Source organism: Lutra lutra, chromosome 11 (assembly GCF_902655055.1).
Source record: "Lutra lutra chromosome 11, mLutLut1.2, whole genome shotgun sequence".
NCBI lineage: Eukaryota > Metazoa > Chordata > Mammalia > Carnivora > Mustelidae > Lutra > Lutra lutra.
The window spans coordinates 88850044-88877725 of record NC_062288.1 but is presented as its reverse complement, the minus strand read 5'-3'; the positions used below and the strand labels follow the sequence as shown (position 1 = coordinate 88877725).

At 40.1% G+C, this 27682-nt stretch overlaps 1 protein-coding gene and 1 pseudogene across 2 annotated transcripts in view; one reads left to right on the top strand and one right to left on the bottom strand.

Annotated features, from left to right (window-relative positions):
- LOC125081271 (60S ribosomal protein L15-like) overlaps positions 1-11974 on the bottom strand; it is a 29539-nt pseudogene extending 17565 nt beyond the window's left edge.
- The window catches only part of CHCHD3 (coiled-coil-helix-coiled-coil-helix domain containing 3), a 278747-nt gene that overhangs the window by 152716 nt on the left and 98349 nt on the right, over positions 1-27682 (top strand). The gene's annotated exons all lie outside the window — the stretch shown is intronic.

The window sequence follows — 27682 nt, the reverse complement described above, 5'->3', positions numbered from 1 at the left end:
ATAAATGGATAATCACATTCCAACTATGGTGAAACACACAGACATTTAAAACCAACCAGAATATCAAAGTTTTGAAAAGGATTATTAATGCAAATTTTTTGATAACAAAACAAATTTATTAGAAGATTCCATTGATGCATTTGATCTTTGAATGTCTGTTATGACTTTGTTGTGACATTGTCTATTGTGACATGTGTTTGAAAGGTACATGTTTTGATCTCATTTTAGCAAGACATTATTCCAATTATTTTGAATCCATATTCTAAATGGCCCTTTGAGTTTGGTTTTCCTTCTTGACCATTGTAAATTCTGCCTTGTGTGGGAATACGTAAGTTTTCACATGAAGGTTTACATGTAGATTCTGTTTAAGATATACTTAATTTGTTTATCCAACAACATTTAGCACATTATGGATGGTGAGGGTTTGATAAAGCATGACTGTTTGAAATGATGTTTCCTTGTTATTGGCCAAGGGATTTAAAAGAGTAAGTAGTTACTTTGCTGGTAGGGTTGCCCTGTAGGTAAAATACAGAGTAGCAGTTTGTAAGTAGACCTACAGTAATGGTGACAGTCTCAGTTGTGGCTAGAAACCTGTTTAAGTGAATAAAACTCCCTAGAAATTGGTCAAGCAACTTAGAAGCCGGACTTAAATACTCAAAATAATGTTATGCTCAAGTGGAAAAAATAAGGCTTATGCCTTTCAAATGGACATTTGATCAAAGTTGAAATGTATCACTAGTACCTGCCGGTACGTTTGCCATTTCCGTCCCTTCCAAAGAGAAGCCGGGCTACGGTACTGAGACTTCTTTAAGTGAGGTGTGGGGTACAGACCTGGCATGGACTCAAATCAGAGAGTGGCACTTCAGTGATGTGTTGGGCAGTTTTCCGAACTTTGTAGTATTTTCTTTGGTGTTTAGGCTTTGGGGGACATGAACCAGAGACTGTTGATTATTTAGCAGAGGTACTTAGTGGTAATATTAGTAGTTTTGCTTGGGAAAGGTCACATTCAAGGCCTGCAAACAGATTCTGAGTCAGGAGTGATTTGGTCAGTCAACTCCTTTCTTCCTTCTTAGGATAACTGGCGTTGTGCTCTACAAGCCCATTCATTCCCGTCTCCCCGCACTTCTCTTAAACTGTTTCTTCTTTTTCCTCTGGCCTGACTCTTGCTTGCCAAGTTGACAACAGGTTTTTCCCTTTCCTTTCTGCATTCTCTTTGTGAGCTTAAGAATGCTTATCCAGTCAACCTCAGTTGTGTGTACCCAGAAAAAGATGGCGGGAATGGAGGCAGGGCTTCTTGGCTCTTGTGTTGACTCTTTCTGGCTGTGGGTCCTCTGGTGGCCATTTACTGTTTCTGAACCTTTGTTTCTTCCTATCAACAGAGATGATGCTTGAAAGAATGGATTTCTCAAATCCTTTAAAACTTTACAATTCTCTGCAAGTTCCCTATGTTCTGTAGGGAAGTTAGACATCTCACTAACCCAGTGCCATCAACCTCTGAGACTTGTGGGAAGAAGTCCCCTTTAGGCTTTACAGCTGCCTTTGGGCCATTTTCTAGTGGAAAAATACACTCAGAATTTCAAGCAATTGCCTTTGAATATTGTCTTTGGAAGATGACTAATGTAAACTTTTTTTGTATTTATTGTCAGTGTGTGTCATGTTTTTCTGGTTTTTTATTTAAAGATCTCAAGCTCTTCTTAATTTCAGTTTATTTATTTGTAAATTGAGATTTTTGACACGTCCTTCAAGAAAGTATTAGGCTTATTTACTGTTTACTTTTACGATGGGCTTAATATACAGAGGCTTGTAGATGATTAATCTTATTACTTTGCAAAAGAACAGTTTCAAGGGGTGAGTACTGAAACTTGTCCTTGTACTTGGAATTTACTTGCTTTTATTACATTTCTTAAATGAAATTTCAGAGCCTGGAGGAAAGTAGTGGTGTAAGTATATTTCAGGAATATATAATTGGTTTGAATTCTCTTTGGTAGAGAAGAATTTTATAAAATTAGAGTATCATTATGAGTAGAGTTTAGCTTTTTTGCTTGTATGTATATATAGACCCTCAAATCTTTTCAAAATTGGAGTCATAATTTACTCAAATATCATCATATTAACACTAAAATATTGTTCATATGACTTTTTCCTTCCCCTTGTTCCACATTTAATGGCATTCAATGAGTTTTGCTTCTCTGTGGTGGTGACTTCTCAAGAGGAAACTGTCAGTGGTAGGTGGGGAACAGCCTCTCTCCCGGGAGCCCATATGAGGATATGACATGTGGTTCCCATTGTAACCCAAGCAGTACCTGTTACTGTGGTTCTTACTCAGCCAGTAAGTGTTGTTACAAAAAAGAAATGAAGTCTAGAATTATTTTTCATACTCTCATTTAACAAAGAAGTGAGCTGTATTGGGACGTATAGTTTAAAAAGCCATTTTCTTGGAAAACTACAGTGCCAGATATTTAAAAGAAGCAATCTGTAAATAGCTTTTTAAAATTTAAAACCTGAGAACATTAAGAAAATATTGATGCATAAAATGAAACAATTAAGTGAACAATGATTATGTTCTTATTTTGGAAGATAGCAAGCCTGTAATTCTAAGTGAATTTGAACTTGGGTCGGAGGAGCCGTTTGTCGGGTAGGCATACAGAGCACGGAATATCTTGCTTCTAAAACACACAAGAGCATGCCGTCACCATCCTGGAACTCCATAATCATTTTTGCTTCTCTTTTTTATGGCAAGAAACAAACAATAATAAACAATAAATAAAACACAAGTTCAGGAACTATCCTCTCTGTGAATCATAGTCTTGTATTTAAGAATAGTAAGTTGAGAGAACTTGATCTTCAGTGTATATGTTTGGTCATTCAGAAAACTAGTTCTGTATCTAAGTTATCTGCTTGTTTTTGGGGAGGACTTGCATGTTAGGTAAGCATCTTCTTTATAAAGCTATTCATTTTCTCTCCCAAAGTGTCAGAAGACTAGGTTTTCTAGGCCTTTTGGTTAAGGTACCATATTTCTGTTAGAGCCAGGGTCAGCAAACTATCTGTAAAGGGCCAGATAGTAAATATTTTAAGCTTTGCAGGCCAGACAGTTTCTCTTGTAACTATGTAACTCTGTCATTGCAGCACGAAAGCATCCATGAACAAATATGTAAGTGAATGGATGGGGCTGTTTCGATAAAACTTTATTTCCAAAACAAGTGGTAAGCAAGATTTGGCCTTTGGGCTGCAGTTTACTGACCTCAGTGGTAGAACAACAGTTCTCTCTGTTCATATGTGCTGTGGTGCTGCATAGATTACCCACATTATAAATAAAAGGATAGATGAAGGGGTGATGATGGTATGCATTTCCAGGGTGCTACCTGTAGCACTCTCACTTAGAAAACAACCCAGAAACCCAAGGAATGAGAGCAGCTTATCACGGGGATAATCGTGGGTCATCTGTGGTTTGTGTAAGAAGTCACTCAGTCACAATCTTCAATACTTTATTAGTAGAGTAGGATGACTTGTCCTGCTCCTCATACTTGTGTGACATATCAGATTGTAGCTATAAGTCTTTGAGAAGCACCAGGTTTAAAAGGCCAGTTCTTTGGAGTTAACAGTTCGGGTTGCATTTAGAACCCAATTTGTCGAAGCTGGAGCAAGACATCTCCGCTCATCCAGTGTGTACATGGAGGCCACACACATCTTACTGTGCAGAAAATGCTCTCATTATAAGGTTAGCCAAAGAGTGTTTTGGGTTTTGTTTTTTGTTTTTTTTTTTTTTTTTGTCGTTTTGTTTTGTTTTTTAGTGGTATACTTTGTGTTTAATATTCCTGGATCTGTCCCTGTCTCTGCCTCCTGCAAGCTAGAATCACTTCAGACTAATCTTGAAATCTTGTGACTGGATTTGGTCAACTTGAAAGTTTGTTTTGTAGCTTTCTGGATGGAGTCAGATCAATTGTCTTAGGGATCATGTGGTCAAAGAAGGGTAAACAATTTTGTGGGATCTTCCAGTGAGCAAACCCAGGGATATGGGATTAGAGTGAAAGCAAAAGTGGTGGTGATGATTCAGCTGTGGTATAACTCTTATCTGACCTCCCCAGAATCCACCTGGTAGGTTAAACAACTTCTATTCCATTCCCTCATGAAATAGAGTCAGTCATCTCCGTGGTTCATTGGTGCTCATCGCCAGTAGACTTTATGACATTCCTGTGCATTACCTGATCAGTTAAGTTGGATGCTTACCAAAAGTTGGTCATGTTTGTTTGCAAGCCTGTTTATGTTAGGTGTTGTTATTGCATAAATTAGTTAAATGTCATGTCATCTCTTGCTGTTATATGAAAAATAAGGTGAATGCTTTGGAAAGACTCATAAATGTGATTTACTGAAAACTGGCTATTGAATTAGGTGGGGGTATGGGTGATAGAACTGTGGGAAGGATTGGGGGATGGAAATCAAGAGGGATCCTGCATGCTGATTGCTCTCTGAGGGTCTTTTAGTCCTCACTCACCTTTAAGAAAACCAGCTCAAATTAATGATAGTCTATTATAAAGAGGATAGGGAACTCAGCAGAGCCATACTCAAAGAAAAGGACTCATTCTTATTTCAGACAACTGGCAAAGAATTTGGATTTAGATGCTTTATTACAACTTACTGTATAAAATACGTAGGTAGCTTTTGTATTTGTGTATCATTTACTGGTCCTGACTATATTATTTCCCAAATGTATGCCACACTGTGCCAGAACTCTGATTATTGTCCTCATTTTGGTGATGGAGAATCTAAGACTTAGATAGCCTGTGTAATTTTTCCAAGATCTTAAAGCTAGTAAATGCTAGATTTGAAATTCAGTGTCTTTGTCTCCCTAACTATACCATCGCCCATCCTAGCAGCCAGCTCAAGATTTTTGCAATAGATCTTTCTGAATGCAGCAATAGGTAAGATCTTAACTTGTTATCATTTGCTATGCTAGTCCTTATTAGATTCAAAACTGGAAGTTGTCACAGAGTGAATAAGCTTTAGTGAGTGCAAGAAATATAGACAAAGCTTGACTTAAATTTTAACTGTGTTATCCTTAATGTCTTTTCTTCATTCTGATCCCCCTTTCTCATTTGTTTGCTCACATACCTACTTAGAACGAGTATGTTGTTTTTAACTTCTTAAAAATGCCTTTATGCATATGATTTAATTTGATTCTTAAAAGAGAGGAAAAAGTCAGGTGTCACTAGCTTTATTTCTTAGATGAAGAAATCAAGGTTCACAGAATTTAAATAACCTGAGAGGTGTGTAGAATTTGAATAACATACAGAAAAGATCCACATTGCAGTTGAAGAGCTGGATAAAAAAATATGTAGCTGCATAACACAGATATTTAGTTAAAAGAGGAGAAGTTTGAGGTGATTGATTACCTTCTGGTAGTATGTGTAGAAGTACGACATGGAGGATTACGACTGGCTCTTTTCTAGCTACATCTGAGTATGGGATTAATTTTTTTTAAGGATTCAGTTTCAGCAGGAGGAATTTCATTTAAAGACAGGAACTAGTTCTGGTAGAAGGAGAGTCTATTGGTTAATCGTCTCTGTTGGGATTGTATAGAACACTTTTAGATTCTGTCCAGATTCAGAATAATAAACTCGCCAACCAAGTATAGGGTTCCACACTTATATATATTGATTTTACTCTTCTTTTTAAACAACAGCAGTATCAAACTTAGATGCAGCCCATACTATTTGAATGCACTCAAAAGAAATTACATACTTAGAGTTTATTGTAAATAATTTCCTACAATGTTCTTTTCATTCTCTGGAAAATAAAGAATGGTGATACGAAGCAATGCATTTAGGGAAAAAGAGGCTGCTCAACAAAGTTTCACTTTTATCAGTTTATATCTTTCCCCACTGAGTGATTTAGTTATTATTTCTAATTTTCTGAAAGAGCACTTGAATGGTAGTCCCAGACAGCCATAAACTGGTTAGGATGAAGAGTAGAAGAAAGTGGATTTAAAATTGAGAAGTATATGGAATTGAGGGATGAGAAGGATTGTTTAACTAGATCATTGGGAAATAATTTGAAAAATAGATAACCAGTAGATAAGAGACATTTGGAAATCCAGTTTCATGAGGGGCCCCAGGAATTCATTGGCCTGGCCCCCATATATGTTAATTCAGCAGTGTGAGAGTCCAGAATGGCAATGCTAACTTCGACTTACCAGAGAAAAACATTTTGCTTTCTTTGAAAAATTAGTTTTTTTTTATAACTCATACAAAGCATCACAGTTTTACATGTGTCAATGATACTTCTTACTCTTTGTTCCCCATGCTCACAAAGTTAAAAATTAGAGAAGTAATGAAAAGATTGGGAATAGATTCACATAAGCAAAGATGAAGAGACCTCAGAATGTATTTGCTAAATCAGGAATAGGGAATTTCTTTTTTTCTCTAAATTTTTTTCCCTACTAATTGTCTGGAGGGGCAAAAAAAAAAAAAAAAAAAAAAAAAGGAATACAGCCATAAGAAGTAGGGCATGGGGGGTGAAACTAATGCTTCTGGATTTTGAGAGTCAGATGTGTGACGTACTCAACTTGACCTCTTTTGAACTTGGAAACAACAACAAACTAAGGCATCACATACATTTTTGCCCACTTAAGGGCAAGAACAAAAGTGAGGAAGAAGAAATGAGCCAAGAAGAGAGCCATGAGGAGAAAGAAATTCTTGATAAGTGCAAAGGGAGGGAAAGATTATGACAAAGAGTCCAAAAGTAAACACCAGAGGGAAGAGAAAGAGGGAGCAATAGAGATTGTCCCCATCTGCCCTCACCATGCCAGTTCCAGCACTTTCTTAGGCTTCCGGCCCATGCTTTTGCCCACTAACAAGGCTTGATCAGAGTAAAGCTTTGTCAGAATTGTTCCCATGCTTATTACCTCTGTCTTACCCATAGTCACATCTATTTACCTCTGCTTTGGTTCCTTGCTGCTCTCTCCCGATGGATGCCCTCCAAGCTTGTGGTATCTATAGGACTTCAGAGTGTCCTTGTTGAATTTATCTTTCTCTTTATTTTAGCTTCATTAGTAAACTTTTCCTCCCATTGTTTCTAAATTGATGTGTTTAAGTAATCTGATGAGAAAGTGTAGAGCATTTGAAGGTTCCTGTTCCCTTCACCCAGCACACACTCAGTCATACACATGTCTGTCAGATAGGGTGTGCTGGTTTGCCATAGCTGCACCCATTTCTTCCACTTTTAGGCTCAGTGGTTGAGAGCTTTGAAGGCTGTTGACTGGAAAAGGAAAGTATGTTCGTACTTTGTTGAAATCGAATCTGTTGTGACTATCACAACAAATAGGTCATACTTTTTTTTTTAAGTTTAACCATTGTTTTTCTTTACCTGTTCTATGGAGAAATCTGTTTCCTATTGAATCTACACATAATCGTATTAATTTCAGGAACACCTTGGATGAACACAGTTGTATGCCCAGGTCTCAAAGGTTGAGGTTGTAACGTCATTTCTGCATGTTCAAGAAAACAGACATGCAGAACCCCTTTATTTCGTTGGCTTCTATGTCCTAAATTAATCAGAAGTTAGAGAGCCTTTGGCTCTTTATATCCCTCATTTTCATCCAGATATCATTCTAAATCCATTGCTCACCAACACCCATTTGGCTTGGTTTGCTGCTCATCCGTGTGATCTTGTTTTGTAGTTGCTTCCAAGAGGGTCACAGTGATGCCACATCGTTCTCAATTATCTTTCCGCCTGTCTTTAAAGACTCTCTCCCCTTCCTTGTGCTACCAGGCTCAGCCCACTGGGGTATCCCTCAGCTGCTGATTCTTCACACTTGTTCAGCCTGGGCACGATGTAGCAAGAAAGCACCGTGTCATAGACACCCCTCTCCCCCGCCATTCAAAGTCTTGCGTATTTGGGGCTTGGGGGCTTAGACAACGTAGAAGAAGCAGTTTAGGTAATCACATGTGGTGCCAGTCCTTGAACGCAGTCTGCTTTTCCACCTTTAGGCTTCCTGCATTCTGAGCCTGGACTGCCCTTTCTCTTGTCTGGTGGATGAACAGCTACTCAGCCTCTAGGACCCACCTCAATGTTGACCTCATTGGCAAAGCCTTTTCTGACTCCATTGGCATCATTTTCCCTTTCTCTGATTTCCATGCCATTACCTTTATCATCGTATTATGTTGTGATTTTTAAAAATCATCTCTCTCCCTCTTTAGATTTCTAGGTCCTTGAAGCAGAGTTTTGTCATCCTTGACATGTCTACTACACCGACCAGAGGTTGTTGAACCTGGGGAGTGGCCAAATCCCTGGTCTAGTCCAGGGAGAGGAAAGGCAGAGCTCATTTCCTTCACTACATACTCATTCTCAGGCCTCTTTTGGTATGTGTCCTTGACATATCTAGTATCTTGATTGATCGATGCTCTGGAATTTTCATCACACGATAGGGTGTTGTTCGTTGTGACTTGCGAGTTGTTGCCATGCTCGTGGCTCTTCAGTAGAACTGAGCTGTGTCATCGTGCCTGGTAGTTATACTCTATGTTGAACAAACATACAGTGAAGATTTCAGTGTTCTGCAAATACTAATCCATTTAACCTCATAGCTACCTTATAAGGGAGGTACTATTAACATTCCCATTTTATAGATGAGGGAACTAATGTACAGAGAGGTTAAAGTAACTTGCCTTATATCACATAGCTAATAGGAGGAGGAATTGAAATTCTAATCCAGGAGTTCCGACTGTGGATTGTATGTAATTAAACCCCTGCACAGTTCACTGCCAACGTCAGAGGTGCTGCTTCGTCTTTAACCACCAGCATAGTTTATCTTCCTTTTTAAAAAATATTTTAGTTATTTTACAAGTAGGCAGAGAGGCAGGCAGAGAGAGAGAGAGAGAGAGAGAGAAACAGAGAGGAGGAAGCAGGCCCCCCGCTGAGCAGAGACCCCCAATTCGGGACTTGATCCCAGGACCCTGAGACCATGACCTGAGCCGAAGGCAGAGGCTTTAACCCACTGAGCCACCCAGGCGTCCGTCCTGTTTATCTGCCTTTTTGACAAAGAGATGGGAGCATGTCTCAGCTCAGAATCTTGGGTTGGGCAATAATTTCTAACCAGAAATTGTTTTCAGTGTGTTTTCCCTATTATCTTCTATATATGACAGCTGAATCTGGTTTTCTAATTATGGTAGTTATAGAAAGTTTTCTCTTACAATTATTGAACCTTTAAAAATGAGCTAGTTTAAAGAAAAATATCAAGTCAATAGCAGTAGGTCTTAAATGGTGGTAAATTAATATCACAAAAATCCTAAGCGTGGGGGCAACTGGGTGGGTGGTCATAAATAAAATCTTTAAAAAAAAATCCTAAAGGTGGTACATGAAATATTAATTGATAGGATTTTGTGATTAGTTGCCTATACGGAATGAGGAAGAGTTATGGATACAGCAGGTTTCTAGTTAGGTTGATGTATTTGATTTTTAATATATTACCAAAGAAGCAGCTGAAGGTAAAAATGTGGGTAGTAACTGAGGGGAAAAAGGGAATAAAAAGGACATGCGAGGACACATTCATGTTTGATTATTAGTTTACTCAAATTGTATGTATATTCAGTACTTTTGTCAGATTGGGCGTGTAGGTGAAAACTCGCTCGTGCCGAAAACGTTCTGCTGTATACAGTTTTATTTTATTTTTAAAGATTATCTACCTGACAGAGAGACACAGCGAGAGAAAGAACACAAGCAGGAGGAGTGGGAGAGGGAGGAACAGAGCAGGCTTCCCGCTGAGCAGGGAGCCTGATGTGGGGCTCGATCCCAGGACCCTGGGATTCTGACCTGAGCCGAAGGCAGATGCTTAGGGACTGAGCCACCCCATGCTGTATACAGTTTTAAACACTTAACCTGCTTGAGGAAGTGGTTTATAGATGGGTTTGGAGAGCCAAGAATCAGTCCTGTGAGGTTAGTCCAAAGGCACTAAGTCAGTGGGTAGGAGAACAAGGGGTTTATCTGGAAGGGGCAAGTAACCTGAGCCAAGATAAGTTCTGTGCCCCATAGTACATGTGATTTTTATTTTCCCATGTAACTTTATGTACCTTGACAACAAACTTTTGGTTTCTCATAGGACTTTTATGGGAAGAAGGAAAATGAAAATAATTTGAGCTGTCCACACCTTTGGGCTCCTTGGGCCTTTTTATGGATCTCTTGTCAGTGTCTGCTATGACCCATTTGCGATCTGATGGTTGCCGGGCACACCATTTAAGCAGGGGCTGTTTAAGTAATCTCGGCTGCTCTGTGCCTAAAGGTGACTCTAACAGGTGCTTCCGTGATGCTCTGGGGTGGCCCCTAGTTTTGTTTGGACGGGGGTGGCAAGTCATCTTCTGAACATTTCCTGGGCTGGGCTCTTCCCATATTATCCCCGTCAGTCCCTGACCCTCCGAATGTGAGCTTCTTTCTTTCCACCTGTTTCTACTTAGATGTGTTCATTTAGGGAGTGGGCATGCTCCTGGGACTGGTGGATCCCTGCTCTGTGATGGTGGAACTCCTATCTCCTCCAGCTTTTCTGTCCACTGTCTCATGCCCTTTCACTCCTGGTTGTTTATGGTTCAAAATGGTCTGTGCTTCTTTTGGGTCTAATCTGTGATTGCATCTCCTGCCCCTTAATTATTGTCCTTTATTCTTCTTAGTTTTCTGTAACTCTTTTCTTCTGCTTTTTCTTTCACTGAAAGTCTGTGTGATAGCCAGGGTCGTACTCTGGCAAACTGTCAGCCAAGTCCATTCGATTAGTACTGCCTGCCTAGAGCCCTGTGTTCCACAGGGGGTTCCACAGCCCCTTCCAGACTCTGAGTCAAGGGCAGTGATGGCCTAGTGATGTCTGCCATGGGCATGGGAGAGCGAGGCAGTGACATGCCTCTGTCTGCCATTCCGGAAGGAGTCTTGGAAGCACGTAATTACTAGCTCTTCGCTGATCAGAATCCATTGCTCTGTTCCCTGTGATAGAGTAGAGGGGGGCAGATTGGATCAGGAGGGCATGAACATAGTAAGCTGCCTGCTTAGGCCTATCTCTTGGAACAAGAGAGATGGAGAAAATGACATGTGGAAAAATGCACAGTATTAAATTGGGAGAGAGATCTAGAAAGGGGAATTTCAGAAATACACTTTTTTTTTTTAACTCACCTTTCTCTCTCAAAAATACATTCCTTGAAATCCCAGTAGTTATTAAGAATAAGGAAGTTGAGGAGTGAGGAATGTACATTTAGTTAAGCCACTCTGTATCTGTTAGGAACCTGAACAATGTGGGCAGGTGTATAAGGAAATCTCATCATTCATCCACCAAACCTTCTTCTCTTAGGTACCGGCTAGGCTCTGTTCATGCAGTGATCAAAAGACATCCTGCCTGCCCTTGAGGGGTTCACAATCCTTTACTTTCATTTTTGTAGTTATTTGCATGCTTACATTATTTCTTGAAGCAATTTTTTCATAGGAAAAATTATCTGATTATTTTTCATTCTCGTTCCAGTCCCTAATGATTAATTTTATGTGTCCGCTTGACTGGTCTAAAGGATACCCAGATAACCAACTGGTAAAACATTACTTCTGAGTGTGTCTGCGAGGGTGTCTCTGGAAGAGATGAACATACTTGATTCAGTACACCGCGTAAAGAGATCTGCTCTCCCCAATGGCAGGCATCATCCAGTCTGTTGAGGTGAATGGAACAAAAAAAGCAAAGGAAGGGTGAATTCTCTCTCTTCTTCATTTGGGGTGTCCATTTCTCCTGCTGGTAAACATTGTAGCTGCTGGTTCTTGGGTCCTTGGACTCCAGGACTTAGACCAGTGACCCCACCCTCGTTCTTATACCACCTGGTTCTCATACCTTTGGCCTCAATCTGATTGTTATGCCGTCAGCTCCTCTGGTTCTTAGACTTGCAGATTCAGGCTGAATTACCCAACCAGCTTTCTTGGTTCTCCAGTTCGCAGACGGCAGATTGTCGGACTTCTTGGCTTCCATACCACGCAAGCCAGTTCCTATAATAAGTCTCCTCTTATACCTATCTCTCCATGTATCCTCTTGGTTCTGTTTCTCTGCAGAAATCTGACTCGTATACTCCTAAGCAACAGCACTCTGTACGATGCCTCACACATAGACGTTTTTTTCGTAACTATTACTGAATGAATTGGTGCCTCAGGCTGCATGTGCCATGGGAGTTCATAAAAGGGAATGGTCAGGGACGCCTGGGTGGCTCAGTTGGTTGGACGACTGTGTTCGGCTCAGGTCATGATCCTGGAGTCCCAGGATCGAGTCCCACGTCGGGCTCCCGGCTCCGCGGGGAGTCCGCTTCTCTCTCTGACCTTCTCCTCGCTCATGCTCTCTCTCACTGTTTCTCTCTCAAATAAATAAATAAAATCTTTAAAAAAAAAAAAAAAAGGGAATGGTCACCAGAGCCTGGGCGTGCCTTTGTAGAGAAGGTGGTAAAGGCACTTGTGCAATAATGAGAGTCGTGGATAGAAGACATCTTGACCATTTATTGGCCATGTGTCTTGGCCATTTCTTCCCACTTCTGTGACCCTCAGTGTGCTCTGCTGTAATATTGGGGTGATAATTTTCCCAGGGCTTATTTTACTATTTTTATGCTATGAGCACTGTAGGCATAGTTTGGAAAATTTAATTTAGTCTTAGCATTGTTTTGAGAATTAAATGATGTAATAAATATGAAAGAATTTTAAGACCTCTAAGTGCTGTACAACTAGGAGTTTTTATTAATCTTTGTTATTAAAAGTGGCTTTCTCCAGACTCTCGAGTTCAGGGATCTGTCCCCTTGGGTTTATCTTCTGTTTTGTTGAATTGTCCATGGAAGCCTAAAGGAGCCAACATGATCTGGACCCAGTGCATAGGATAAAGGCTTGTGCTTCTGACTCACTTATCAGGGCCTCTTAACTGTCTATTGAAACTCATTGGCAGAGGGTCTAGAGTTTTAACTTTTCGACCATACCTTAGAAACCAAGGTCCTGAGACAAGGATGCCTACCTAAAAGCTAGTTAAATCATAAGTTAAGAATGGAATACAGGTTTCCTTGAGTCACATTTTAAAAGTGGCATACTAAACAACATGTCAGTGAAAAATCTGAGGAAATATTAAAATTAGGGTATTTTAAAATTTATCTAGAACCATCATGATCTCTCCAAGGTGGTAGGTTTTATTAAAATGAAAATTTAGTGTTAGACTCTAGCAAATTTGAGCTTTTTTGTGGGAGGGCATTGGTACTTGTGTAGAGCTGGATGTGGAGAAAGCTCCCAGTTGTATTTTTCCTTGGGATGGCATAATTTTCTTCAACACCAGATTTTCAACCTCTGACTATCACTGGTGTTTCAAGAAAATAATGCCTAATAGCTCATGATGAGATGTCCCAGTTTCCGTCCTCTTTCATTAATTACTTCTTCCTCTCCAGTTAATTTTATTTTAGAATGGTGTGTTTGACATCAAATGTTTCAGTGGCCTGTCTCCAGATGACATCTGTTTCACTGTCTCTTTCTATCCGGAGATTTTCTGTGGCATGGCTAACGGTACACACTGTGTTAATCCTTGCACATCACCTCCCTGTGTTTTGGAGAATGGTTTGTTCTTTCAGTAGTGCACTGTCCTCTCACTGGAACTTATATTATTTACTTTAGATGAGATTTAGAAAGTGCTGGTGGAAACATAACTGCCATTCAGCACACGTAGGCCTCTATTATCTCACACCTGGATCCTTTCAACAGCCCCCATAATGGTTTCCCCACTGGCATTCTCCCCTCTTTCTAATTCATCCCATACACTAGGATTAATCTTCCTAAAATACTGTTTTCATCGCACTCAAAAACCTTTAGAGGCCTCCCATGGCCTATAGGCTGAAGTCCGGACCTCTTAGCCTGACAGTTCTGTCTTCCTGCAGGCTAGTTTCCACTTACTTTCTGACCCTCCTACTGTAATTCCCTCTTCAGCTGCTGTACATGCCCAGGCCTCTTGTCTTCTCTCCTCTGTACCTTTGATTACTGTCCCCTTTCTTGCAGTGGCCTTTGACTCCATCTCTGCCCATCTAAATCCCACTCATCGAGCTTTCAAGCTCAGTCCAGCTGATCGAATCCTTTATTTTCTTTGCAGTACTCACTGCCCTTATCATATATTATCTTTTATAATGGTTGTTTGTTTGTACAACCCGTGCACTGCCCTCCACCCCAGTTTGTAAATTCCTGAAGGACACAGCCCTCACAGAAAAGAAGGGATTGTTGCTGGTTTTGTAGCTCTGTGCAAATTGGAGCTTTAGGGTTGTGATGTATGGTCATTGAGATGGATTTAGCTATTGTTCTACCATGTCTAGCACAGCGTTGGAGGATCTTCATAAAATAGGTTTCATTGAGTGCTTGTTGAATAAATGAATAGGTAAGTTGATTTTGTTGTTCAGATAGGTAGATTACCTTAGCATTTAACTTAGCGTCTTTGCAGGTGTATAGGGTTTGAAAGCCCAGGAAGAGACATTTCACAAGTGCCCCAGAGTCATTTATGGACTGTCTTGAATTGTGTAGTCTGCTTAGATCCTGGTTTTATGCTTAGTTAGAGCTGAGTAAGTTGGTGGCCAGGTTTTCCTACCAACCACATTGGAAAAGTTCTCCAAAGTGTTCCAGGAACTATTTGGAGAATACATAAATTAACAGCTTTATGGTACATTTCAGCTCTTGAGGATACAGACTACCTCAGCAGACAGAAAGCAGCTCCAGGAGGACAAAATAGAGCTTGTTGCGAAGATCAGTTCAGCAGTCTTTTTACAAATATTCAGCCAGTTGTCAACTCTTCCTTGATCATGTCATCATTACGGCTTGTGTTCATCTGACACCAGACAAAAAGAACAAAGGAAGAAGATGGGGGGACTTGGGAGGGAATTCCTCCAGTGCTTAAACCAGGCTTGTCACCTGCAGGGGCACAGTATCTGGTTTTATTTTTTATTTATTTATTTATTTTTTTTTTTAAAGATTTTTATTTATTTATTTGACAGAGAGAAATCACAAGTAGGCAAAGAGGCAGGCAGAGAGAGAGGAGGAAGCATGCTCCCTGCTGAGCAGAAAGCCCGATGCGGGGCTCGAACCCAGGACCTGGGATCATGACCTGAGCCGAAGGCAGCGGCTTAACCCACTGAGCCACCCAGGCGCCCCAGTATCTGGTTTTAATAATCTCCTATGTCATCAGCGGTTTATTATTAGTAAAATATAAATCCACATCTCAGAACTTTTTGTAAAATTTTTGAGAAGATTATGAAATGTCACTTGTGCTCTTCTTTGAGGAAAGTGGGGGGAATGTTAACTTGCTAAATGTCATTATACAGCTTGTTTTCAGCTTCAGATTAATAGCAGGTGGGAGCCATTTTTCAGAGCAAACAGGCTGCCTTTTTAGTTCATTTAAAAAAAAAAAAAGGCACTAATGCTTTACCAGGGCCTGAATATTCTGTGCTAGGTGACAAATGGCAAGAATCACAAAACATTCAACATTTACAAAAATAGAATAGCTGGCTAATATTGTAAAATTTTACAGAACCAAGCCAGAGCTTTCAGCACAATATTTCTTTTACCATACTAAATGAATTCTACGTGGTGGTATTCATGCTTACTATCTATATCTGTTACTTTCCGTGACTTTATTTTCTCGTAGCTCTTGTAATTTGTGGTCTGTAATATCTTTGTCCACTTCTGCAGTGCTCATCCCAGATCGTAAACACCACTTAGAAGCTCTGTAGAGGCTCACACATGCAAATGCATGCTTTTTAATATGCACGTGCATTGTAGGGGTTAGGGGAGGGAGCACTGATGTTACGTTGGGAACAGTAAGAATTTTTATTTTTGCATTCTTTTTTCTTACTCACAGGCGGGTTTTTTTTTTTTTTTTTTTTTAGATATTGTTTAATGTGTCAACCTTAAAATGTGAGTCAAGATAACCTGTATTCTGTTCTTAACCCATGACTAAGTAGGTTTATGGTCTCGTGTGCATAGAGCTGTCGCAGAGTTAGATCTTCAACGTCTGAAGACCTTGGTTTCTAAGGCACGTTCCTGCTTCAGATGTATATGATCCTTCCTCTTTTTTTTTTTTTAATCTGAGTATTTTTGATAGCTGCTGAATATGGCAGCCCAGTGCCATTCAGTTTGTCATTAAGATCGTCTTTTTTACTTGCATTTGGTTTAAGAGGCAGGAGGGTGGGGGTCACTTTCCTTGGTGCTGGAATCAGATCACTTAGCTTTTCAGTCTGAACAGTTGCTAGGAGCTTTCTGGCCTCGATCAAATGATGGATGAATGAAAATTACACTCACAGGAGGATGGTTTTTAAGCCAGAAAGATAACATGTAATAAGATAGGCACAACTATAAGGCAGGCAGGGTATCATGTCAAATAGTTAATAAAATTCTGACTTCCCAGCAGACAAAACCAAGTCAAAATCATGAGGTTGCTTTTTATTCTTGGGTCCAAACTTAGAGAAGTATCTGCCCAGTGAGCTGTAGTGGGAAAAGTCAGAAATTCTGTTTTCATGTGACAGCTATTCCAGCTGTGAATTTCAGGCAAGTCTCTTGCTGTTTACTTAAATGCAAAAAAAAAAAAAAAAAAAAAAAAAAAGTTGGGGCCACATTGGTGGCTTAGTTAGTTGTGTCTGACTCTTGATTTTGGCTCAGGTCACGATCTCGGGGTCATGAGTTCAAGCCCTGCACACATTCCCCTGCTCGTGCACTCTCTCTTTCTCTCGAAATAAATACATGCATCTTTTATAAAACAAAAAGTAGGTGTAAAACTGTACTCCTTACTTCACATTGCTGTGGAGTGAAGCTTTCTAAAGTGATTATGTAGTTTTAGGTCCTTAATAGTGATCAAAGATGTTAAGAATTGAGCTAATGTTTTGGTTATGTCCATTCCTGAGTCCCTTGTTCAGCAAACCTTTGATGAAAGGCACTCCCCCGTGTGCCAAGGGATTCTAGGATTTGAGAATCCAGAGTTCTCTGCTTCATTATGGTCCTTCCACCCCAGTGTACAAATAGGGATGAGCACCGTGCTAAGTCGAAGCTGGCTACGCTCAGGGAATGAATGAGAAGACGTCTGATTCAGTGGAACCCTCTCCCCACCCCCGGAAGCAGATAAAGGCCACCTTCTCATTCCTCTTCAACAAGCTTGATCCATGAATAGATGTGGCTTATTTACATTCTCTCTGGTGTACTCTGTTGCTTTCCATTTGGATGATTCATGGTTTGGATGCATTCTCTTCATTCCTCCTCTCTAAGACTTTTTTCCATTTTTGCTTTGTTCAAGCTTGAGTTTAATCATTCATTGTTTCCATGATCTCATGTCTCGTTTAGCCCATCAGTTAAGCTGGAGGCGTACAGAGGCTACAGATTTTTAAAATCCTCCTCCCTATCAGGTTTGGGGAAAAATGGGATGTCATGAAGGGCCAGGTACTCCTTCATTCTTTCATTACCAGTGACCATTGCTAAGGAATGTTTTAGAAAAATTTTTATCCTTCTACTACTTTGCCAATTCCAGTTTTTCTTGGGATACATGGAGTCACATCTTACTTAAGAATTTAGTTTTAAAATCAGCATGTGAATATTATTTGTCAGTTACAAGTCAGTAAAACTAAAACAAAACAAAAGAACAACAACAAAAAAAAAACAACCCAAAAACCAAAATCCGTGTATGAGGCAAAAGTTTCTTTTGTTCCAATTTATTCTTAGGAGTCCAGCCATGCTATTTTTCTTCTGTTATTAGGTCATTAGGCTTCTTCACTTGAGCACTAGATGAAATGTTGGCTTTTGTTTAAGGATTTGTGAATGAAAACTGTATTATCTTGAACTACTAGAATTCCATTTACTGGGCAGGGAATGAGAGAGGCCGGGAGTACACAGATTCAGACTTCCCGGTGGAGTGGGTAGAATTCTGTGCTCTACTAAAATTCCTCTCTTCCCTCTTCAGTGAGCAGTTGGATTTACATACACTAAATGTGCCTGGGATGCAGGGACACTGCACTGCCCTCTTTAAAGCCTATATGTGAGATAAAGACGCCCTGGTATTTTCTGAACTTGTTCATATTTCCGTGGAGAACGATAGCTAGTGTGATTTGCTTAGCACCAGTGTGTTGAACTTGTTTTAGAAAGTGGTCCATTTTTCTGTCTGTCTCACCCGTTTGAGTCTTTTTTTTTTTTTTTTTAAGATTTTATTTATTTATTTGACAGACAGAGATCACAAGTAGGCAGAGAGGCAGGCAAAGAGAGAGGAGGAAGCAGGCTCCCTTCAGAGCAGAGAGCCTGATACGGGGCTCGATCCCAGGACCCTGGGATCATGACCTGAGCCGAAGGCAGAGGCTTTAACCCACTGAGCCACCCAGGCGCCCCTCACCCGTTTGAGTCTTATAGGTAGTGCAGCAGGTTCAAGAAGCAGCCCTGTGAATTTTGCTGGGACAGAGAGCCCTGTCACTCCTCCGGTAGCCACAGACCCACCACCGATGCCAAGTCAGGCAGGGAGGGAGCGCCACTGCTGCCATGCAGCATCTGCCCCTGGCAACCAGGTGTCACATACACGCCGTCATTTCCAAATGTTTTTGAATGTGTGTTTGTAGCATCCTAGCAATTCAGCAGCAGAACACACACATTCATTGAATTTCCTCTGGCCTAACTTTCGAGTAGATTCAAACAGAATAATAGGAGAAATGTTGTGGTAGATGTACTGCATAAAATGTGAAGTTACAGGGATATTGAATATTATCTAGCCCACCCCCTTAATTTACAAAAAAGGAAGCTGGCCCCGAAAGGTTAAGGAACTTGCCCACGATCATGAGTGAGCAGCCAGACTGGAATGAAAGTTTTAACTGTCCAATGACTGTTTTGTTGCTTTTCCTGCTACACGGGATTTCTGGATCAAATTGTGTTCCGTGGGTCCAGTTGGAATTACCCAGCCTGGCCTGACCTGACTGAGCCGGAGCAATTCCAGCGAGGACGGATACGTTCAAACAGATAGAACCGCTCTCTGGTGTGCTGGTTTATGTTCTGCTTGAACCGGAAGCTGCAGTTTAAGACCTGCCCAGAGTTCGTTGTCCTTACGTGTGTTTTGTGGCAGCTGTGGGGAGTGTGCCCTTGGGGTGTCGCTAGCAGAGAAGCTCTGTGAAGGGTGCACTTGGCTGTAAGCCTCAAACGGCCGCAAGCCCCAAACCCACTGCAGAGTATGTCCCCAGGTCACGCCCCCCCGGGCTGGTAGCGCACGGCAGGGGCTCTGAGCTGGGCTGTCTCCCCTGACACAGGATTCCTCCACTGGACAGTCTCTGCTCCAAGGCTCCTGGTTGTCCTGGCTGGGTTTCCTCAGAGCTATGCTGTTGTCTTCTTCTGTCCTGGTCTCACATCCCAAGTGTCAGATCTAGAGCATCATCTGGCATTCTCTCCCCCAGTGCTGTTCCCTGTCTCTTTTACCCTTACCCCAGTACATCTCTTGTACTTCTGATGCTGTCTCAGCATCTGCATCCCAGCAGACCTGAACTGACGTGGCATATTGGCAGTTTCGAACACATTTTTAGAATAGCCTACAGTGGGGCGCCTGGGTGGCTCAGTGAGTTAAAGCCTCTGCTTTTGACTCGGGTCATGATCCCAGAGTCCTGGGATCGAGCTCCTATCAGGCTCTCTACTCAGTGGGGAGCCTGCTTCCCCCTCTCTCTCTGCCTGCCCCTCTGCCTACTTGTGATCTCTGTCAAATAAATTAAAAAAAAAAAAATCTTTAGAATAGCCTACATTAGCTGTTACAGCAAATCTTGAAAATCTCTTTATGCTGAGTACTGTTGAAAATAACTACAGATTTTTGGTTAGTCCCTTTTACATTGTCTTCCCTTAATGTCAATCCAAAATGAAAAGAAATACGGTCAGGGAGTTGATGGGGAGTGCGCTGCCATCAAGAGGTCGGTCCCAGAGCCAACTCTGGCCCTGACCTCAAGGATTTCCTTAGTCAGCAAGGAGCTTGGAGCCTTGCTTGCTTCCTGATACATGAGCTGGATGATCTTTGTGGCGTTTGTTTTGTTTTGTTTTATTTGTTTGTTTGTTTTTCCAGCTGGGAATACGATATAGATTCTAAGAGGAGAGGTTGACTCCAGCCAGTTGGTCCTAATTGTGTACACATTACATCTAAGTTTAAATTGGACAAACACAGGTTAATACAAAGAAAAGGAACTCAGAAGTGGTGCAGTAATTGTCTCTATGTTGTTGTCCAGCTTACATGTCAGATCAGTGACACCCAATGTCTTGGCACAAGTAATGGGGTTGAGCTAGCATCTCTGTGTTAGAGTGCTTCTGAGATTTTTAATCTCTATGGTAAAACAAGATTATACATAAGTGCCTGGAAATGGAAGTATTATTCCCTACAATATGGAATAAGAAGAGAGACATTTTAGTATAATTGCACCTTCAGCTGCAATTGGAAGGGCTTGTTGCTCCTTTCCGCTCCATACCGTGTCAGCTGTGGTCTGGAGTTAAGACTGCTATGCTGTTATATGTAATGGCAACATTCAGTGGTTTATAAGCCCATCTACTCTGCAGCCGAATCTGATAATAAAAGCCCTACCTGCTCTGAGTCCACGTAATCACACGATAGTTTCATCGAACGCGGCCCTTTTTACAAACCACTTTTCCCTCTTTCAGAGATCCTTCTTATCCTTAAGGTTTCTGAGCTTACTAATGATTCTGTGGCACAGCATTCTCATTTCTTTATAGAACTTGGTCTTCTGGAACTTTGTTTTTGTTATGGATGGTCTTTTAAGACTTGATGCATGTTTCTATTCTCTTGTGTCTTCCATGAACATGTAGTGGCTAAAGGGAGTCTTCATTTTAGAGAAGATAAAGCTGCTGCTTTGAGAACTCTGAACTCCTAACAGTTCATTTCACTTTTGATTCTGCATTTATTTAATGTTTCTTCTGTGCTGGATATGGTGATGGCTGTTCTTTCTTTAAGTGGATGAACCGGTTTCGTGTTGAAATATCATGTGGCTTTGTACCTTTGAATGTTATAAGTTATAATGGAAGCATTATATGCCTCTTCTCAGGAATGATACATAAAATATTTAACATCAGGTCCAGGGCTTTCATTACCCAAGCAGGACAGATATTAAACAAGTAGTACCCGTTCGTGTTAAGTGAATGTCCGTTCTGCCTGAACTGAACATCGGGCACGTGGATTCAAAATCCAAGGTTGTCTAGGCATTGATTCCGTTTGTGTAAGGAGAGGGGGTAATGATAGAACTTCCATACATGTTTTATGCTTTTGACACTTAGTTCAAAAATAAAGAACTAACGTTTCCAGTGTCCTCCCTCACTGGGATATGATGCATTACAAGTATGTGAGCTGTTCTACATTACACCTGTGCAGTGCAACCCTGCCAGTGTGAGCCAGACTCCAGCTCAATTCTGTAATACAAACAAATGTTTATTGAAGAAAACTTTATTAACAGGCAGGTACAGAATGATTCCTATAACCCATTCAGTAAAATTCTGTGATGCCCCAATTGTCTATTCTTTTAAGTGTTTATTTGTATGTTTGTTTTTCAGGAAGAGGGTTACTTGGGGTAAACACGGCTGCCTATAACCGGGCTCAGACAGCCAACAATCCCTTTACACCAGTAGTTTCACTGGTGGCAGTCTTGGCAATGCCTGGACACATTTTTGGTTGTCATAGCTCAGGGTTGGGGCGGTATGGTTGGCATCACAGAGGCTGGCTATGCCCCTCAGCATTCTGCAGGACAGAGGGCGGCTCTCCACAACACAGAATGGTCTGGCCCCAAAGGTCAGTAGTGCCAAAGGTGAGACCCTCTGTTCTGGACCAATGTCTGGATAGAAGCCTGTTAGGTGATCAAGCCAGAGGTACCATCCCTAGAGTTAGAGCTGTAAGCTTTGTGGTCATAACCTCGAGTAGTCTCAAAACAGTTTACCTAGCAGATGTCGGAGTATCTTTACGGTAGCTAACCTTTCTATCTTTCTCAGTTTTCCTTTTACTAACTAGAAGGAACCTGTATCTAACATCTATCATGCTAGTTAATGAACCATTTTCACTAATAAAATCTCATTTCCAACAGCCATTGTGCTAAGTAGCAAAACATTGTTATTGATCAAGGCACGCCCGAGTGACACCCTTGGAGTCGTCCCCTCTACGTTTTTGGCTTCCAGTTTTGAGCTTCCGGTGAGAGCACTTGCTGGTGGCGCGCACATTATGTGTCTTCGAGGGGCATGCTGGCAGCCCCTGGTTCAGAGCGCAACCTAAGGGACATGGACACATAATGTCACACTGTGTATTTTGAACTAAATCACAGATTCTGGGACAGCTGGGCTCCCCAGAAGTTGCGTCTAGACTCTTTACCTCAGTGTACTTTTTTTCATTTGGGTTGCCCTGCCCCGAGTGTTTCCACTGTGGAAGCCACAGACCGAGGTTGAGTCACAGATCCATAGAGAGGAGTAAATCGCTTTTCCTGTCTCAGAGTTGGCAGGTGAGAGAGGGGCTGTGGGTAGATAAACAGGTATGATGCAAGGCAAAGTCAAAGTCAGGTGCCACATGGGGCGCCTGGCTGACTCAGTCAGTGCAACTCTTGATCTCAGGGTTGTGAGTTCGAGCCCTGCGTTGGGTGTAGAGATTACTTAAAAATAAAATCTTTAAAAAAACAAAAAAGGAGGTTATCACAAGAGACCCATTCAGAAGTTTTATTAGGTACAGAAGTAGAAGAGGCAGCGGGGTTATTACTTGGCAATAGCTGCAGGAAGGAAGTAACATTACAAAAGGGTTTTAGACCATGGGTAGGGGCTGGGTGGGTCAGTGTGTGGTCGGTCACACGGTGGTTTAGCAGAGTTGGAATGGGTCTCCCAACTCCCCACCAGGTGGAGTTTCTACTATCCGTCATAGTGATAGTAAGTTCCAAATTAAACTAGAAAGCTGGAGAAGTGAATGTGCCATTAAAAAATTATTCTTCCTCTCTAAAGCTGTAGAAGAAAGCTTGTAAAACCATTTTTTATTTCATCTAGCACTTAATTTTACTTCTTTTGTCAAGTACCGTGTTCTTCTCAAATGTTAGGAGAGAACTTGTGGGAAAATTTAAAGAAAGTTGCTTTCTTTCTAAATTTATGTACTTAACGTCCTCTCTTCACTCATTGTTTGCTTTACTTTTTAATTTTAAAAACTTTACCTGCCTCTGCTTGCTTCTTTCAAGAAAATAAACAGATATGCCCCCAAAGTGGCAGAGGACATATTCAACAGGCTGTTTCTAGTATGTGATCAGCGTGAAGGAAGGTGAAATGAATAAGAGAGTTCCGGAAGCTCTTCTTGGGAAGGAATGGACTGATCAAGTCCTGGAGGCTTGGGTGGGAGTTCCAGATTTAAGAAGTCTGTTGCTAAGTCTTAGTCTAATATTCAGCTTCTGCCAGGCCTCACTGTGTTTGCACACGTAAAACGTAGTTTCACATTTGAAGCTGGAGTTTGTGTGTAGCTTATGCCTCTAAGTCGTCACTGAACAGTGAGCTACAGTGGATAATAGGGTGGGCATCATTTACGTTCACCTAGATGAAGGTCACCTAATGTGGCTTGGAAAACCGTGCTTTTAAGTATGATTCTTTGTTTACTAATGTCACTTGATACACTTGATAAAGGCTCGGTGAACCCTGTGTAATTTCTCATTTATAACAGAAGTCTAGTATTGAGCTGATTGAATACATGGCTACTTTATTTTGTTATGGTTAATTGGTATTCCCAGTGATCATGTTCTACAGCTTCTGAATAGATTATTACCCTACAAGTTTATGACTCAGCCCCACTGGAGCCTTCAGTTCTCTGTTTTATGTTAGCATATACTTTTCTTAGGTTCCTATATATTTTGTGTTCTGTGTAGTTCTGAAGAGAAATAAAGCTCTTTTCCCTGCTCTTGCTTATATGAGTTTAACATAGAGATTATCCATATCATTGTGAAGGACTAAATCTCTCTCCATCCATTATGTGTCCATCCATTATGTATCTTTGGTATCTTCAGGTTTGTTACAAGATTTGGAATGATAGGAAATATCATTATAGGGATTTCCTACTTAGGTTGATTTGTAGTTGTTGCCTTTTCTCAACACTAGTAATCTCTGGTGTCATAGTATCCTCCCATGGAAAATTGAGCAGGTACCTGCTCTGTTTTCTCCCTTGAGCTATTCAAATTGAACACTGGCATTTCAAGGAACTTTGTCATTTAAAATGTACAAGCTTTCCAAGTAGCCCAGAATCTTTTCTTAACATGCCTTGTACTTGATGTCCAAGATAACAGTACAACCTCTGAGCTAGGTGATTGTGATGTCACAGGGTTCTCTAGGCCATGTACCCTGTGCCACACCTCAGTCTTCAGAAGCAACGGGGCCTAAGAAGGCTGAGCTACTATGCCAAAAAGCTTTCGCTATGAAGAGTTACCTAGGAATGTATGCGGGAAGGTAAAATTCCTACCAGCACAATATGTCGTATCTGTAATCCCGGTTTTTACTTCTGTTGACCTTATTATATATTCTTTGTCATAAGTGCCTTCAAATCCTTTCTGCAAAGAAGTAAGTCTTAAGGAAGTTAACACAGGGGCACTTCATTTGGAATCTAGCTACCAACACAGAGTTAAAACATTGAAATATTTATGTGTTGGGTTTCTTAAAGAAAACTGGATTTCCTTGTTTTCTTTATGTCCTTTTTGCATATGGGGTGCTCTAGTTTTCCATAATGATCCACTTAAGTTCTGTCATGTTTTCAAGCCCAATCATGTAATCCCAAATCTAACAGGATCTGAAAACTAATCAGTGCACATTTCTTCCAGCAGGATGAATAGTAAACAAGAGATGAGGGGAAATTTCTTATATTCATTTTTTTCCCCTAAGAAATGGTTCGATAACAATAAGTAGTGTTGTAATCCTCTGTTTTTGTCCATTTACAATGATGTTCTCCCTGTTAGAGAGTTATTCATAGAAGTTTTATTTCCTTGCACTTGGTTTACTGCTTTTTCGTAAGTTGAGTGTGACTCTCCATCCTGGGCATCTATTAGCTTAGTCAATGTATTCCGGGCTTATTTAAGTTTCAGGATTCATATTGTGTGACTTTCCCTCCCAGCATCACATTAACTGTTTCAAAGCAATGTGCGGTTCAGGTGCTGTGGCCATGTTTCTTGCTTTGTTATTCTCCCCAGTGGACCTCAAACTATTGATTCTGTTGGCTGTCTAGGGAAAGATTTGTGATGTTAGCCAGTAGCTTGGTGGTTTGGGGTAGTTGGAGGTAGTTCCTTTATGGTGTGCACACCTGACCTTTTCACACGTTGCTTTAAGTTTTTTCAAAGATTACATCTTTGACAAGTGAATGAGGGATATCAGTATATATCCTTTATTTATGTTGCTTCTCAAAATTAAATTTTTTGGTGCATGTCGTCCTCAGTAGGCTCAAGCAATATGTTTGTAGTAATTGAATTCTTGAGTGTTTTCTAAAGGACCATAATAGAATACATACTACTTTTTCTTCGCATTTTAAAAAACGTCTCACTATGCACTATATGTGAACAAAAGGAACATCTAGTGCAAGTGTTTTAAGAACTGTAATGTGGGTAATGTCATACTTTGAGAGAATCAAGTGCTGGTACATTAAGGATTTTGTAGGTAAGGTCATTTCCATGCTATAAATTATTGTTCAAGTTGTTAAAACAATTTAGTTGTTAATATAATTGCTCACTTAATATAAATACCTCACTCTCTGAGCTTCTATCTCATATTATGTTTCCATCTCATCGTCAGGGATACATGTATGTGATAATGTTTTAAGAAATATTTTTCTGATTACAGAAGTCGTAATTGGTTCTAGAAAATTTAGAAAGTATAGTAGTCCAAATAAAAAACAATATCCCACTATGCGTATCATATCCACTGTTAACATCTGGGCATAATAGATACGCTTTTCTAAATCTGTATAACAAGGTACACTCAACTCTCCCTGTTCCTTCCTTAACCAAAATTAGGAATTTCCTGTACATACTATTTTATGACCTGTTTCCCCCCACCACCAAATAAAATTTTGACTTAAAACATAACTCTATTAGAACATTATTTTTTTAATGGCTCTAAATGTTTGGCATTATGTTTGGACTATAATCTTTATAATCAATATCCTGTTGGACCAAATCTTATTTATACAAACTTCTATTGTTCCCACTAGTTTGTTGCTTTAAGTAACATTTTTTATATTTTCTTAGATCTAAATCCTTGTGTGCTTTTCTTAATATTTCCTAGGGTTAAATGCCTAGAATACAATTGGCCAAGTGATAAGCAGATTAAAAATAACAAAGATATATGTACACATTCATCCATATATTTATATGTAGTTATTTTCATGAATTTTAGTGTACTTAATTTGTATACATTTTATTTACATACTTAAATTCATTCTTTGTGATACATAGTTCTATGAGTTTTGACAAATGCACGCAGTGGTGTAACCGCTACCATTATCAACAAGCAGACTAGTTCTCTCACCTCAGAAAATTCCCTCCTGTGTCCTTTGACTACAAAGTATTTGTGTGTGTGTGTGTGTGTGTGTGTGTGTGTGTTTGTTTTGTTTTTTTTTTTAATTTGGAAAATATAAAGAAGCAGGAATAACTAGAAATCACCCAGAAACCTACCATTCTACTATAACTTTCGTTGACATTTTGTTGAGTATCCTTCTGGTTTTTTATTTCCCTACAAAGAAAGAGATTGTACTGTCCTTTTTGTTTATAATCTGTTCCTTTTTTAACTTAGTATATTTTGAGGATATTTTTATTTAACCATTAAATTGGTTTTTATTTTGGTATCTTTGCAATTCTAAACAACCCTATCTTGAACATTTTTATATATTGTCATAATTACTTAAGAAAAGTCCTAAAAATAGGGTATAGATCTCAGTGAATATATACATTTTAAAAATATTACATTTTGTCAAATTCATTTAAAAAGTGGTTATACCAAATTACATCCTGACCAGTATGTCATAATGTATATTTGCTATATCTGTGACATTATTTTTTTTTTTTATCTGTGACATTATTATTTTCCTGTATCTGTGCCATTATTATTACTATTTTATATTATTGTCAGTTCGGTAGATGAATAATGGTATTTCATTGTCATTCTTGGATTTCTCTTAGGGTTGGCTTTTTTCCCCCATGTGTTTATTTATTTTTTTATTTATTTTTTAAGATTTTATTTATTTATTTGACAGACAGAGACCACAAGCAGGCAGGGAGGCAGGCAGAGAGAGAGAGGAGGAAGCAGGCTCCCTGCTGAGCAGAGAGCCCCATGCGGGGCTCGATCCCAGGACTCTGGGACCATGACCTGAGCCGAAGGCAGAGGCTTTAACCCACTGAACCACCAAGGCGCCCCTTCCCATGTGTTTATTATTTGTATTTTTGTGTGTGAATTACCAGTGTATGTCATTTGTGTATTTTTCTTTTGGCTTTTTTAGGGGAGGGGTAGAGGGCTCTTTTAAAGTGTTCTGTATTTTAGTAACTTTAACTCTCACAGTTCCCCATTGTGATTTCTTTTCCTCTTTTTGTCATTTGCTTTTTCATTTGGTTTAATGATTTTTTAAAAAAAATTTTTAAATGGAATTTTTCTTATGTAAGTTCTTTTACATTTCCTCTATTTTTGTTTTGGGTGTATATGTGTTCAATTT